The sequence below is a fragment of the Lissotriton vulgaris genome, chromosome 10 (genome assembly GCF_964263255.1).
Source record: "Lissotriton vulgaris chromosome 10, aLisVul1.2, whole genome shotgun sequence".
NCBI classification, from domain to species: Eukaryota; Metazoa; Chordata; class Amphibia; order Caudata; family Salamandridae; genus Lissotriton; species Lissotriton vulgaris.
In genome coordinates, this window is record NC_141698.1 from 1,038,305,236 (window position 1) to 1,038,320,621 (window position 15,386).

Sequence of the window (15,386 nt, forward strand, 5' to 3'; positions counted from 1 at the left end):
CATTGTCTGGAAATGGTATTGTTCCAAAGAAGACTAATGTAGATGCTATTGTCAAGGCTCCGTCACCGGTAAACAATTGTTATCATTTACTGGTATGTGTGAGTACTACAGTAATTTGTGGAAAGTTTTGCGACAAAAATGGAACCTTTGCGGGTTTTATTGAGACAAAATGTGAAATATGTGTGGTCAAATGAACAAGAAGCTTTTGAGTGTATTAAGAAAGATATAGTTAATGCACCCACATTGAAACCGTTTAGAATGAAGAAAGAGTGTATAATCACGGTGGATGCAAGTTTATATGGGTTAGGAGGAGTTTTGTTACAAAGAGAGGGAAAAGAAGAATGGAACATTGCTTTTGCTTCACGCACACTGAATGAATGTGAACGGAAATATGCGGCAATTGAGAGAGAATTACTCGCTTGTGTGTGGGCAGTGGAACATTTTAGGCTATATGTGTGGGGTTGTAGGTTCACTTTGAGGACAGATAATAAACCACTGGTCAATATATTGTCTACAGGTGGCGGTTGGAATTCTACAGCCGGAATTGCGAGGTTATCTTCAAGATTGCAGGAGTACAATTTTAGCACAGATTATGTTCCAGGGAAAAGAAATGTCACTGCTGATTTTCTATCTCGTTTGCCGTGTGAAGAAGATAAGGTTGATGTGGTTAAGGAAGAAGAATTTATTGTAACGATAGCTGATGTGATGGGTGACCAGTTTCAAGAAATTACAGAGGAAAAGTGGAATAGTTGTGTCAGGATAGATGATAGGTGGAGTACCCTCCAGAAATATGTGATGGCAGGATGGCCTAAAAAAAACTTAATTAAAGAAGAGCTGTTACCGTTTGCAAGAGTAGCAGATGAATTGGAGTGGGAAAATGATTTTCTGTTTAAGTCAGGCAAGTGCGTTCCACCACACGGTATACAAGATGTTATTCTTAAGTTGGCTCATAAGACGCATCCTGGTATATCTTCTATGAAGAGGTTGATTAGAAGTTTCTTTTGGTGGCCAGGAATGGATGCATTTATAGATAGGATTGTAAGAGAATGTGAAGAGTGTGTGTCAAGTGAAAAAATGCTTAGAACTAATGTTCCACCTTTAAAGGTAGTTAAGTGGCCAGACATGCCGTGGCAAAAATTAGCTTTTGATATTTTGGGCATATTTAAGAATTTACCTGAGAATTCGCAATATGCTTTAGTTCTGATTGATTTCCACTCGAAATGGCCTGAAGTAAAATTTGTATCTAATGCTACTACTAATGCGGTGATTATTTTCTTTAAAGACATTTTTGCTCGTGAGGGATGCCCTTCAGTGTTAGTAACGGATAATGGAGTGCAATTGAAATCTATAGAGATGGAGAACTTTTTAAAAGCACATGGTATTACACACAAGTGTACGTCATTATATGAGCCACACGAAAATGGCCAGGTTGAACAATTTAATAGGGTGTTAAAGTCCTATGTAACGGATGTGGTGAGGACACGTGGAAAATGGATGAATGAGTTGAGAGAAAGGTTGTGGGTTTACCGAATCACACCTCATTCTACTACAGAACTTAGCCCTTTTAGGTTACTAAAGGGAAGAGATCCAGCATCTAAAATCTGTCCGTGGTGGTTTAAAAATAAATGCCAGCATAAATTGGATATTAAGGAATGTGTACATGATACAGCTAAGAGAGTTGAAGTGAAGCAAATCAAGACCATGGGTTGGTACAATAAAAAATGGAAAGTTAAAACTCATAATTTTGTTGTGGGGGATTGGGTGAGAATTATGAGACCTGCTCTGATGAGGAAAGGTTCATGTAAATTTGGTAAGCCTATACAAATTAAAAAAGTGTTTTGTAATTCTGTAATTACACAAGATGGAAACTTGTGGAATGTAAGGAGAATTGCCAAGTGTAATAATTTGGTCTATGGTTCTAGTTCTAGTGATAAAACCAACTCTGATCTTTTAGGACAAAATGTTGATGACACTATATCTTCTATGATCAAGCAAGATATTTGTGTAAGAAATAGACCAACTAGCTTTAGAGATTATGTGTGAACATCTATGTTTTCTTATGGAAAAGGGGGATATGTTACATCTTTTATCATATCTTTTTGTGTTCATTTGTATCTGCTTGGGTGACATCATATGGTTCCAGAGATGCCTGCCTGTACACCTTGTTTACATTCCAATGACATTCTGTATTCTGAAGGTGGTTAATGAAGACAGAGCCAGTTGCATCTTGATCTGATAGCAGAGAGGCTGTTAATGCTGTGCTGCACAATAAATGCGACTTAAATTTATTTGATTCCTGGATTGAATTCTAACACTACCGTTAGCAAGCAGTGTGAACATAGGTGTGATGGCTGGCACTGGATTACCCTTTAAAATGCAAGCTAAATTCGGTGCCTGTATGTTACAAGCGCCATGCAATTGTATATTCTTACACATGAGGAAGTGATCAGGTGAGGAATCACATGATTCCCCAGTCAAGTACACTTCTTTGCCATCCCAAAGGCATCTGTATGTGAAGGGCAAAGGCCACACTTTGTGGAGAAATGCACTACCCAGGGGTTCATATCGTCCTAGTGCATAATGCTTCATACATGAACTAAATTTATACAGGGAAAATGGTAAAGTTATCACCCCATGGATACGCCAGACAGCAGAAACGATTTCAGCCACTGAATTGGGAAAAAGTTCCAACTTTTCAATGTGTAACAGACTGTATTATGCATCCTTCATAGACATGAACTGTTGTTTATCTGTGAGGTTAAAAGGCAAAAACAAAGATGACGTGTTCATATAGTCCCAAAGCACCTTCCCCATCTTAAGTGTCTCTAAAGTCCAAGCAAACTGCATGATGGAACAATTGATCCTGACCATTATACAATGTAGAAACTTCATCATGAACAATCTCCACAACAGATGAAACAATACTGTCCAGAGTGTAAATGCGGGAGGAATGCATGTTAATGCTATTATCAACAACTGCAAGCTCTTTTTCAATATTAGCTTGGTCTACGGCCATTAGACGTGAAGCTACTTCAATATGGGACAGTTTCCAAACTTCATTGTAAACAGCATACAGAAATCTTTTCGACCTAGCACTTGCGGGGCCTTTAACAAAATCTGTAAATCAACAGCTTCAGTTAATAAGGACAAATGGTGTTTAACACATGTTAGGGTAGAGTGCTTCAACCAATTTTGACATAATTTTTCAACTGAATAGATTGTAACCGAATGGGAGTTTGAAAATTGTGTATCTGGTCTATCCTGTTTGTAGCCAGGAGCATTGCTCGGGAAACGTTGTTGGCAGGAGTCAATTTGTTTGCCAAACCAAACAACCCAGAGAGTCTATGTTCATATCTGTGTGATTGTTCCAGGTGGCATAAGCATACAGATCAGAAATTTTGTGGGGTATTCATTTGTTTTGAAGTGCCAAACCCAAAACAGGTCGTTTGATAAATCAAGCTCTTTTAAAACATCATTTGGTTAGGGTTTAGGCACGCTCGATGTAAGGCTTCCATGCCCTGTACCTGCCAGGGTCTCGAACCCCAAACAGATTTCTTTCCATAGCTCATAGCCACCTATAGCCAATTGATCAATAAAAGATTTGGAATATAGTAATTTTGTGTGGGTGAGTCTTACTTTAGCATTGGATGTAGAATGTATTCTAAAATAAAAAGAATCAGGATTGGAGTTATTAAAATCTGTGATTTTTTTCAAAAGGGTTTTTGAACTGCCTTCAATGGGAGCCTGGCAATGTTCGCATTGTGTACAATTAACACAATTTGTAAATGTATTAGTTTTATGCAGGAAATGATGGCCATAATGCTGATAACAAAATAAATCAGCGTAATTAGCAGAATTCAAATACAAATCCTCAGCATCAAATGCAGCATAATATTTTAAACCAGAAAATAAAGACTGTACGTCTTGAACGTCCCAATCATCACAGCGTGTGTTTTGTTTCACTGCATCCCCCATAGAAACAGGAAGTACATTTGGGAAATTAACCACCTCTGAGGGTCCATAAATTTGGAACTTTACAGCATTCCAAACAATTCCATCCAACACTGGCCAGGCAGAGATGTTGACAAAAGTCTGGTCTCGTTTCATGATGTGTGAAGAAGAATGCGGTGCCAAAGTTCCATAAATCACCCATACAGCAGAGCTTTCAGTAAGTAGTGACTATTGATTAGAAGGAAAAAGAATGTCACAAATCCAATCAACATGGACAAAAAAATGGCGATGAGGACCAACCAGATGTAGGTCCAAGGTGGAACAAAAAAATTATGTATAAACCAGGTGACAAAAATGGAAAATTTTGAGGGGGAACTCGATGTTGTGGAGTCAGTGTCAAAAGAAAAACGTGACTCGTTTGCTGCATCTGATTGCAAACCAGGCAATGACACATCAGTGGGATACACATACTCAGTATCTTCATGTGGACTGCAAGCTGGAGGATTCAACAATGGATTAGCAACAGTGGTCATCTCTATGGCGATGTCAGGCCTGACGGTGTTTGTGCAGTCCAAGACAGAATTCCTTAACATTGCTGGGTAGGAAACAGCTGGAGTCATACTAAGAAGAATCAGCCATTCGTTGTAATTTGACATTGTCCACCAAGATGTATCTGTTATCCTTGCGACCATGAAGTGGTGGTAAAATGACGGTACGAGTACCCTTCACACCAAGCACTGGAACCGGAGCTCGTTAAGAGGGGCCAAACTCTTTTTTTGTTCTCCACCTTCTCACGGACCAGGTCTCCGACCTTGGGTAGCCAGTCAACTACCGGAATCTGTAGTGCAGCAGCAGTGGCGGAGGGCAATTATTCCTTTGCAAGACTGTCACGAGTCTCTTGTAGGTTCAGTAATACAGCATAATTAATATCTACGTCAAAGTCTGCAGCTGTCGCCGCCATGTCTAGACCATCACAGTCTGGGACAAACATCTTTATGCCAAAGAGTATTTTGTATGGGGTCCGCCCACCCAGAGATCTTCTAGGGAGATTATTAAGTGCACGTTGTACGCTATACAAATGGGTGAACCAGTTCTTGCCAGTACCTAAAACTTTAGCTGTCAAGGATTGCTTTAAGTCACGGTTCATTCGCTCCACAACTGAATTGCCCTCAGGCTTGTATGAAGACAAAAATTTGATTTGCACCCCCAATGATCCCATGGCTACCTTGTACGCCTTAGAGGCGAACGCTGGACCCTTGTCTGAATGGAAGGTACCACATTCAAAAAGTCCCACAAGGACACACAAATCCCTGATAATCGCTCGTGCGTCAGCACTACTTTGTGGCCAGACCCATAGAAAGCATGTGCACGAATCAACTGCAACTAAGATACATTTATACGCAGTATCTGAAGACAATGAACCGCAGTGATCTAAATAAACACAACTGAATGGTTTTTTAGATATGTACATTTGAGTTTGTGGCGTGCGCACAGCAGTAGAAGATTTAATCTGTTGACATATGTCACAAGAAAGCAAATAATCACGGATTTGTTAATACAACCCACGCCACCACTAACGTTGTAGTTAGATAGAAACAGTCGCCGAAACGCTTGCATGAGCCGAGGCCATGCCTTCGTGTGCGGCTGTTATCAATGAAAGTCTGCGGTCCGCATTGGAAATCAACCTGTCACCAACATCATTAACTCTCACTTTATTGGGACTTAACTGATAAGAGTATTTAGAAGGGAAACCTTTTGGGTACTTACCTCCCTTTGTAGCTGCTATCCCTGCTAAAATGTCATCATCAATCTTACTCCTGGATCTTGTAACTGCTGCAACTGTTTATGTGGCTACTGCTGTTTTAGCTGCTTCGTCAGCCAAACTGTTGCCAACAGCGTGTACTCGTATACGCTGGTGACCAAGAGTATGAATTACATGTGTGAGAGGCAGACGTTCTTTAAGTTCTGCAACTCGAATCCAAAGCATTTTATGCTTGATAGTGCTACCTTTGGAATCACGGTACTCATTTTGAGTCCCAAAAATAAGTTGTTGTCGAAGGACTGAACACAGTAGTAAGAGTCACTTAAAATCAAAGTTGTCACATGTGGATCTGCACACTCCAGTGCAAGCACCAGATCGTGCAGCTCTGCCAACTGGGCGGTACAGTCCCCTAATGCCTGCGTGTGCACGACATTGGACTTAAATTCTCAATTCACCATGGTACCAGCCACTATAGGGCAGGCTGCCGAATAAGAATGTTTGGATCCGGTCACCGGTTGCGCAGAACCATTGGTGTAAATTATACAATGATAATCCTCAAACTGGCGCCTAGACAGAGGAACAGGATGAACAAATTCATACTGTAAAAACTCCTGTATTTGCAACGAGGCGTCAAAGATAAAAGTGACATCAGGCGACGGCAGAGAAGTAGCCCATGTCATCCAACAAGGATTTAAAGCTTTTTAATTTGGTGACTAAACACCATTGACGAATGAAATAGTACAGTCACCACTTAAATCTGTCCACTTCTGTGCCCTGAATTCCCCTAGAGCAGCGTTTTTTCCAATTACCCCTTCCCCGTCCACGGTCCCCTCCATCCAACAACACAGCCCAACCCATTCATTGCCATATACCAACCCAGCCCATCACACCCTGTTACCAGCGCCTTCCCTTCCCCTATCCCAATTTATGTGAACTGGTCTCCTTTGGGATGTCCCTTCTAACAAGCTTCAGCAATTAACTGTTTTCTCACACGAAAGTATTTGCATGTTCTGCCAGTTCAATTTATTTGTCATAGAATGCTGTGAATTATGTTCATAAATATACGTGATTTTTAACCATATGATAGCTTGACTCAGACTACCCAATGCTGGCACAAACCCGTTTCTCTGACAGCTATCGAGTTTGCCCATAAAGCCCACCTTCCTGTAATAGGACGCGTTTCCATAGTAATTGAAACGCTGTCATCCCCGCCCCACCTCCACATCCAATCACTGTGCAACTCCAACCATATGTGAACAGGCAGTGTCTTCTCTTAGTTATGTTCGACCAAACAAGGTATAGCATTCATCTGTCACCTCCTAGAAAGCTCTCCCTGTATGCTTGATCACTTGTTATATACCGACATGAATAGCCGATCTTTAATTCTGACCAGGCTCCAAAATACGCGAGTCTACACTACATAATTGCTTGATTTAAACTGGTTAATGTTTACATGCCTGGAGAGACTCGCTCCTCCTATCACAAATGAACATAGCCAACACGCCCACCCTCCCGTGACTGGACACGTTTCCATAGCTCCCGAAACGTCGTCACCCCTGCCCCACATCAACATCCTATCATTAGTGACCTTGTCATGCACGTCGTCATTCCCCCGCCCCCTCCCCTGACTCAATCCCCGCCCAACACGGAAGTATTCTATACGCCGTGCAGCGCTTGTCCAGAACCTGACTCCAATGGCACACGGACGGTCGCGCTGATTCATTGAGGTAAGCTTGGCCTCGACCTCACACCATCCCCTTCACTCTGCCTCGAAAACCAATTCTTTGGTTATTGGTTACTCATTCTGTCCCCTTTCATCCCTCAGTGCTGACCGACAGCGTGATCATTTACTTTCGGCTGGCTGCAATGCAGATCCGGCCACCAGTTAATTAACGGAGCAAGGCCAATCCACAGGGCCAAAGAACACTGTTTCTACGGCAACGAGGTATGTAAATGTCCTCACCCTATAGGACCCAACTTAATACTCCAGTGAAGCGTCCACTTTACCCCAACCTCTCATTCATTGTTTCCTCCTTGCTTTATTCTCAGCACGGCCCACCTACAAAAGACATGAATTACTACCTGGCCCATTAGCGATGACACCAACTTACCGGTGACTCACCAAGCTACCTTATACCAAGTTACCTCTAAGCAACCCATTCTACTAAATCTTTAGGACTCATAATCTCTGGGATCCTTCAAAGGTAAACAGTGTTCCAGTTCCTTAATGTGGACACACCCCTTTCCCTTGCCTCCGCCCCCCTAATATATGCTCCCTTTCTCCACAGCACTTTCCTAATTCAGACAACCAGTCCTGATGATGATCCTAATTTCTCTGGATCGAAACGCCGTCGACCCAACAGCCTGACTAACAGGCGCACTCTTCCTTAGTGGCTTTAGACCTGAATCAAAATTAACTGTGCCCACTGTGATATCACAATGTCACATGCGCCGTTCTAGCCACCCACTGTAAATAGCTTGCACCACTTGCACAGTGCGCCGACTACGCTGTTTCCTTTCACTTGCGTCGCCACCTGCACTATTTATTCACGTTTGTTGCACCAAGTCCTATGTGGTTGTCATTACCGTATTTTCCAGCGTATAAGACGACCCGGCGTATAAGACGACCCCCTACTTTTCTTGATAAAATGTAGGTTTCGTGCTATACTCGCCGTATAAGACTACCCCCACTTCCTAACATCCTACAGTCCCCTTTCTATGTCCATGGACTGAGGAGATCATGTGGTACTGACGCTCCTCTCCTTCCGATGAGCGTAAGAATTATGGAAGGAGAGAGAGATCAGCACATGTGGAGGAGCACCTCGTCTGCCTGGGGATATGCAAGCGGTTGGAGGCGCATGTGCAGCTGCAGTCTGCAGTCGAGGTAGGGCTCACAGTGCCATTTGTTTGATTTTGATACTTGCGCAGTGTTTGAGTTGCCCCTGACTGGCGAGGGGCTGATATCGTGTTGCACAGTGCCACCATCGCCTACGTAACGTTCGTTCTTGTGCTACCGTAGTTGACTGCCATTAGTTCTGATCAAATTACCGTTCCATACTTCTGCTCTGCTTATTAGCAGCCTGCGGTACCGTAACTGTAATTTATTTTCAAGACCGCTTTCAGTGGGTTTACTTTTGATACGTACTTCCACAGTGCCTGGCGAGGGGCTGATATCGTGTTGCTGCACAGTGCCACCATCGCCTACGTTCTTCGTTCTTGTGCTTGAGTTCCCTAAACGGCACCATTTTCAATTGAGAAGCGGTCTGACACCTTCGGGTGAAGTCCGCGCTATGTAAAACATACCGTCAATTTTGGTACCCGGCGTATAAGACGACCCCCGACTTTCCAGAACATTTTAAGGGGTTAAAAAGTCGTCTTATATGCCGGAAAATACGGTACATTCTATGCAGTGCTGTTTTTCTAACTGTATCCGACCTTGAAATGAATGTTTCCACATAAAGCTGAATAAGTACCTTTTGACAAAAATTATGAGTTATCTCCTTCTTGTCCACCCAAGTAATGCTATGTGCATGCTATGAATAATTGTCTCTTGACTTTTACCTTTCAGGACATTGTTTTCTAATTGCATCTGCTACCAAGATGTCATATGAGGTAGTCAGATTCTCCCAAAAAATCCCTTTAACAACATGTTGTATATCACTTTCAATAAAAAATACTATGTCATATAGTCTGTCAGGCGGAGCCACTCGTGTGTCAGCAGTTTCAACTGTGATGAAAGTGTCAGTTGCTGTAGCCTTCAGAAATGGGCGCAGTGCTTGCCGCACTATTGTAACCTCCGATGCACTGTCTAGCAGCATTAGTGCCCATGTTAGGTTTCGAAGTTGAGTTCTCACCGTCCGTGGCATATCTTGCTGTTAAAGCAGCAACTTTCTTTTTCTGAAACAAAGGGCGTTGACGAGGGAAATCGTCCTGCTTGCCTTTACCGTCAGTCTGACGAGGTTGCTCGCATCCTTGCGGGGCACCTCGACCTCTGCTGCGATCCTGGCGATCTCCTCCACCGGCTTGTGAGCCTGATGTTTCCTGTGGAGAGCACTGATCAGGCACCAGAAATCTATTAGGAGACCTAATTCCCGCGTGGTCGCGCAATACATAAGTGCGCTCAGTAGTCTCTGGTATTGGTGGCGCAGCATGCGACCCTTGTTTCTGTTGTTACTTACCCTGTTTCTTGTTTTTCCAATTCTTTTTGGAAATGCAGGATGGTTGTCTTTATTCGCCTGCGCCGTCTGTGTTTGCGGTTGTGCTGCTGTTTTAGCAAAAATCTTCAAACCCTAACTATTGCGGCCAATGGTTTTATATGCCTCAGCAATAATCTTCGGTAACTCATGGGGTTTCACGGCATCCGGGACAAGGCGCAAAGCATTAGACACCTAAAGGTTAACTGCATCTCCCTTTACATTAGCATGGATAGGATTAGCAACTACGTCAAACACTCCGACAAGCCTCATTCCCAACTCAACCTCTACCTCCGGACCGTGCTCATCCGGAACACGTTTGATCACGGACGGCAGGACAGTCATAGAAAGTGTGCTGAAGCACTTTGCATATGCTGCAGCGAATACTTTACCCCAGTTTTCACAATCTGTTACCTCTAGTATCAAGTCTTTTTGCAAACTAATAGTGAGTATCCTGTGTTTTTCCACTGGTATTAGGAAATACAGCTTCCAACTGGTCAAATTTCTCAGCAAGCCAATAAGGTAAATCATCCTTTTTCGCGGGACGCTTGCCCATCACCGAATTAACCATGATGGGACTAATCGATATCTTGACAGGACCAGCTGGTTGCGCTGCAACCCCAGGTGCCCCCATGTGGAGATTGCGGGAAACGTATTGAACTAAAGCACGATGCACTCCTATCAAAGAGGTGTGCAAAACACGCAATTCATCCACTGTGACATTCAGATAACGTGGATGTGGTGTGCACCCGGTAAAAACTGGCCAAGTGGCCCCTGCTATTGAAGGGCCTAAACGGACCGGAGTCATGGTGTTGAAGAGGCCGCCATTAAAAAATACGACGCTGTCATGCCGAAATTGGAACTTCGAGTGGCATATATGGGCGATGTGCTCCAGGGATGGCTGTGGGATGGCTGTAACAAGTCATCATCTCCATCCACAGCTCCAAAGGTAACCCATGAGTAGAAAATCTCAAATGGGATCACCAAGCTAACACCAACCACAAAAATAAGCTGAATACCATTGTCTGGCACACCATATTGTGTCAGATGCCGACGGAGTGGTGCGCGACTATGCGCAGCAATATCGATCGCCATAACAAGAAAGAAAATGAAAGCACTTATATGTGTGGTGGGTTATGAATTCAATACTATAATGTGAACCTTTTTTTTTTAATATCAAGCTTGAATGAACCTACAACTCATCTATATAGGTAGGTTATGCCATCACAATTGTTTTCCGGAAACAGGAGTGAGGGTATTGTGAACAATTATAAGCACTACTAAAGTGTCTAAAAAAAAGACTAAACGTTAGGTGTGCCATATTGCAGGGATTCTGCTCATGCACAGAACTATGCGCAGGAAACCAGGACCTAGGTGTATTGTGGTGTATCAAAAAACCCACCTCAGTGCCTAGAGCCCCGATCTGACTAGCATTAGTGTCTCATTCGTTCTCCGTACTACAGCGAAGCTACCAATGATTAGACAACCTAGAACATGCGACTTAGTGAACCCTTAGGAATAGTGGGAATCAGCAACACTCTTTCGTCCTAGCTCTCATACCAGTCCACAACGCGAGTAATCAGAGACACAGCATAGTTTAAAATGTTTATTTTAACTAACGTGATCTAAGAAACAGAACTTTCGCAATACTAACAAACAGATACATAAGAATAATACGATCAGCATTGTTACAATTCCATAAAACACAAAAGGGAAAATCACATTATAAATGACAGTTCTCACAGGATTATATTGCTGTTACCACCCTAGGAGCTAGTTTTAATTAATAATAGAAGAAGACCTCTAGGCTTTGACGGGGGACCCCATACCTCCAAGAAGTTGGAATGAATCACATCCCATGACAAGAACAGCTCCTAGATGTTGGAAAGATTGTGTCCAAGTGCCTCCTCATACATGCAATGCAATATTAAAAGCACCCGAGTTTGAGTTTGAGCAGCTGCGTTTTCTGTTATGTCTATGTGCGTGGGACTGATCAACATGAATTAACAGCATACATTGTTATTCGACTTTGGACACGATGTGCAGACTGAGGGTACAGAGCGCCCCTAGGTTTGTGAAAAGCAGACATCTCTCATGTGAATGAGCCCAAGCATATTATTTACGAGAGCCATATAGTGTCTTGTGCAAAAGCAGCAAAATGGCATTTAAGCATATACCTCACTTGTGCTAACATAGCAATGCCTGCAGTTGATCCCTTATTCTCACTACAGCTCCTCAACTCTTCGTGTTATCGCACCCCTAGGGCAAGTCTCAGCTAAGGTCTCATGTCTCCACATATCAGGAGCACAACAAGGAGTCTGTCACTTCTTCCCAAACCATGTGAGTGGCCTCCAAAGTGACCATGGCCAGCTAATGAGAAACACTGCCCTCGCCAATGCCCAGAGGGCGACGCAACAGAAGGCCCCTCCACCTGGAGAAGACCCTTATGGACCTTAATGTTTTGTACATTTCTAGGGTCAAGTATGCGCTGCAGGCCCAAATGTGTCAGCAAAATGCAGAGGTGGCCATCCCGGCCATCCAGTCTGTGGATGGCACTACAGCAATTGCCCACAGGTCATTGTTAGCGAGTGCTCAACATTCTATCAGGCCCAATATACCCCGAAGGTGGCAGATGATCTTGCCTGCCTGGAGGCCTTCTTTGACAGTGTGCGCCTCCCTAGCCTCAACCAGTCAGGCAGGGATCTGCTCAAGCGAGAAATCACTTAGAAACTATGCAGGTAATCTCAAGACTTCGATATCACAAAGCACCTGGGGAAGAGGACTACCCTGCCAAGTTTTACAAGTGGGCAGACGAGGAGGTGGTGGACTTCCTCTGAGGCCTTCCATAAGGCTGAACAAACATGCTCTCTCTATTCCATCTCCAACAGGGCAGTTTTCGATGTTCTTCCTAAACTGGGAAAGGATCCCATGCTCTGCAGTAGCTACAGGCTCACTCCCCTGAGTAACAGGGACATTAGGATACTTGCCTGGGTCCTTGTGGCCCGCCACCGGGCAGGAATTCCATCCTTGATCCGTCATAAGCAAATGGGGTTCATCCCTGGGCGCTATTCCAGGAGCCATCTCCCACACTTACTCCCGCCCTGTGGTCAGCCAAGGACATGCACAAAGATGCCATAGCCCTCTTCCTGATTACAGAGAACTTAGAAGGTGTTTGACAGGATCAAGTGGGGATACCGATTTGCGACCCTTCAGAGATTTGGCCTGGGTGAGAGCTTTATATCTAAGGTCCGATAGCTCAATGACTCGTCCACCATCCAAGTTAACTTTGGGGGATTTCTTTTGGACCCATTTCCAGTTCGCTGGGGGACAAGGTCAGGTTGCCTGCTGGCACCCCTCCTGTGTTCCTACTTGTCATGGAACCCCTTGCAACCTGTCTTTGCCAATCTCAGCATCTAACCAGATCCCCATTCCCGGAGGGATGTTAACCATTTATCTTTACGCTGATGACATCTTGCTCACCCTTTTGGACTTGGAAGTCCTTGTGCCTAAAGTACGCTGTGGTCTACATTAACCGAGGGTTCGACTGCATAGTGCGACCCCCTGTTGGTGCGCATGAAGTTGAAGTTCGAGAAGTGGGCCCACCTCGGCCTCTCTTTGGGGTAGGGTACAGGCTGTCAGGATGGTGACTCTGCCCCAATACACCAATGTCCTCAGCATGCTCCCCTTGATGGTACCCCTCTCCCTGCTGCCATCCGTGGACAAGGGCATACAGACCTTCAGCTGGTGGTCCTTCCCCTCTCCCTGGTGGCCAGTAGCAAGGTCCTGGCCTACCGTTTTTTTGGAGGCCTCTGTCTCCCCTCGGTTGAGCATTACGTCCTCGCCCGTTACCTGCCGCAGCTGGTGTACATGCTCCCCACATGCTCTCCGGGATGCTGGACCCGCCATTGTGGGTAATGGCGCAACACACCTTGGTGGACTGCCCGCAGGGGCTGTATCTTCTTTATAAGGTTGATGAAAACATGGGGTTGCTTTTGGGGGGTGATGTCTGGCTTCTACAGCTCTTGAGTCACCTTTTTATTCCTTTTGCCCCAAGTGAATAATCTCCACATCAAATGGCAAACCAGGCTCCATATGGAATATGGCCCAGAGGATTGGGCGGAACTTTTGAAGGCGCTGGATATTGTTGCCCAGGAGGCGTGGTTAAAGTATTGCCTCTATAAGTCCCTACATGACTGGCACTGTACCCTGGCTAAACTGCTGGTAGCGGGCCTGCTAACCCACGCTAACTGGTGGTGCTACAATAACAACCTCTGTGACCTGGATCACATAACTTAATCGGCGTTCTTTACACAGTCCAATCCGTCAGGGAGGCAGTTGGCGCCATCCTAAGCGAGACCCTGCCAGTCACAGCACCCATTCACTGTCCTTTGAACCTCCTGCATGACCTTACAGACTCCCCAGACATCTCTTACCTTCAGGGCCACCTACTTCACACAGCGCTTGCTACAGCCAAGACCTGCATCCTCTGCCACTTATGCTCTCCCATCGCACCCTCTCATGAGGAGTGGCTCTCGGCCATGTACCCGGATGGTGGACACTAAATATGTATATTATTGGTCTCCAAGGGAGGACCTGGCCCTGCACTGTCAGCTGCCCCAGACCTTGTGGCCTTATCTTGGCCCATGTGGGTGCTCACCCACTCTCTCCCTCTCCAGAATGTCCCCCTTCTGCCCCTCTCTCCTTCCCTTTCCCTTTTCTCTCTTAGCCTCACCTCTGTCTCCGACTTCTCTTCTCTCTTGTTGTCCAGCCCATCTAACCCCACCCCCTTTGGCTTGTGGGTTCCCCTCCCTCTCCCATTCTCATGTCCTGTTCTTTTCCTTGCTAACCCTCCTCGTGCTGATCATCATGGGTGGAGTTCTCCTCATTGAGCCTTTGCACACACTGGATTTGATGGGCTACCACATGCTCCATACCATGTGATGCACGTCTTGCCCTGCTTGATTGCTTCATGTATCAAGTTCTCTACTCCATGTTCTTACCCCATGCTATGTTTCAGCCCTTAAATAAAGAATTGTGAAACAAAAAAGGGTACTCTGACTTGCAGACTGTAAACAGAAATATCATTAGACGTTCACTTGCTGGTCACATTAAGCAAATGTCAACACTGCTTTGATAGAAGAACCTTAACTTTAATTATTTGTTGCCACAGAAAGTGCATGCATTTCTTCCCTGCAGTCCTGTGTTAAGAGTTATGTTACAGCTTCATAAACTGGAGCACAGGAGGGGCACAAGCTGGCATCCTTGGGAGAGTAATCTGCATTCCTCATGCTTTCCAATAAACGCTCTCAGTTTGAAGTCACAGAAAGAAAAGTAAACACCAAGCTCCCCCGGAAGAGGGAGTCTGATATTTGACCTTTTTGTTTAAATGCACAGCAAATGTGACAAGATGGGAACAATATTTAAAGGCCTGTTTACAGAAAGTGAGATCCAGTAAAGAAAGTTTAGCGAAGGTAAGGGAT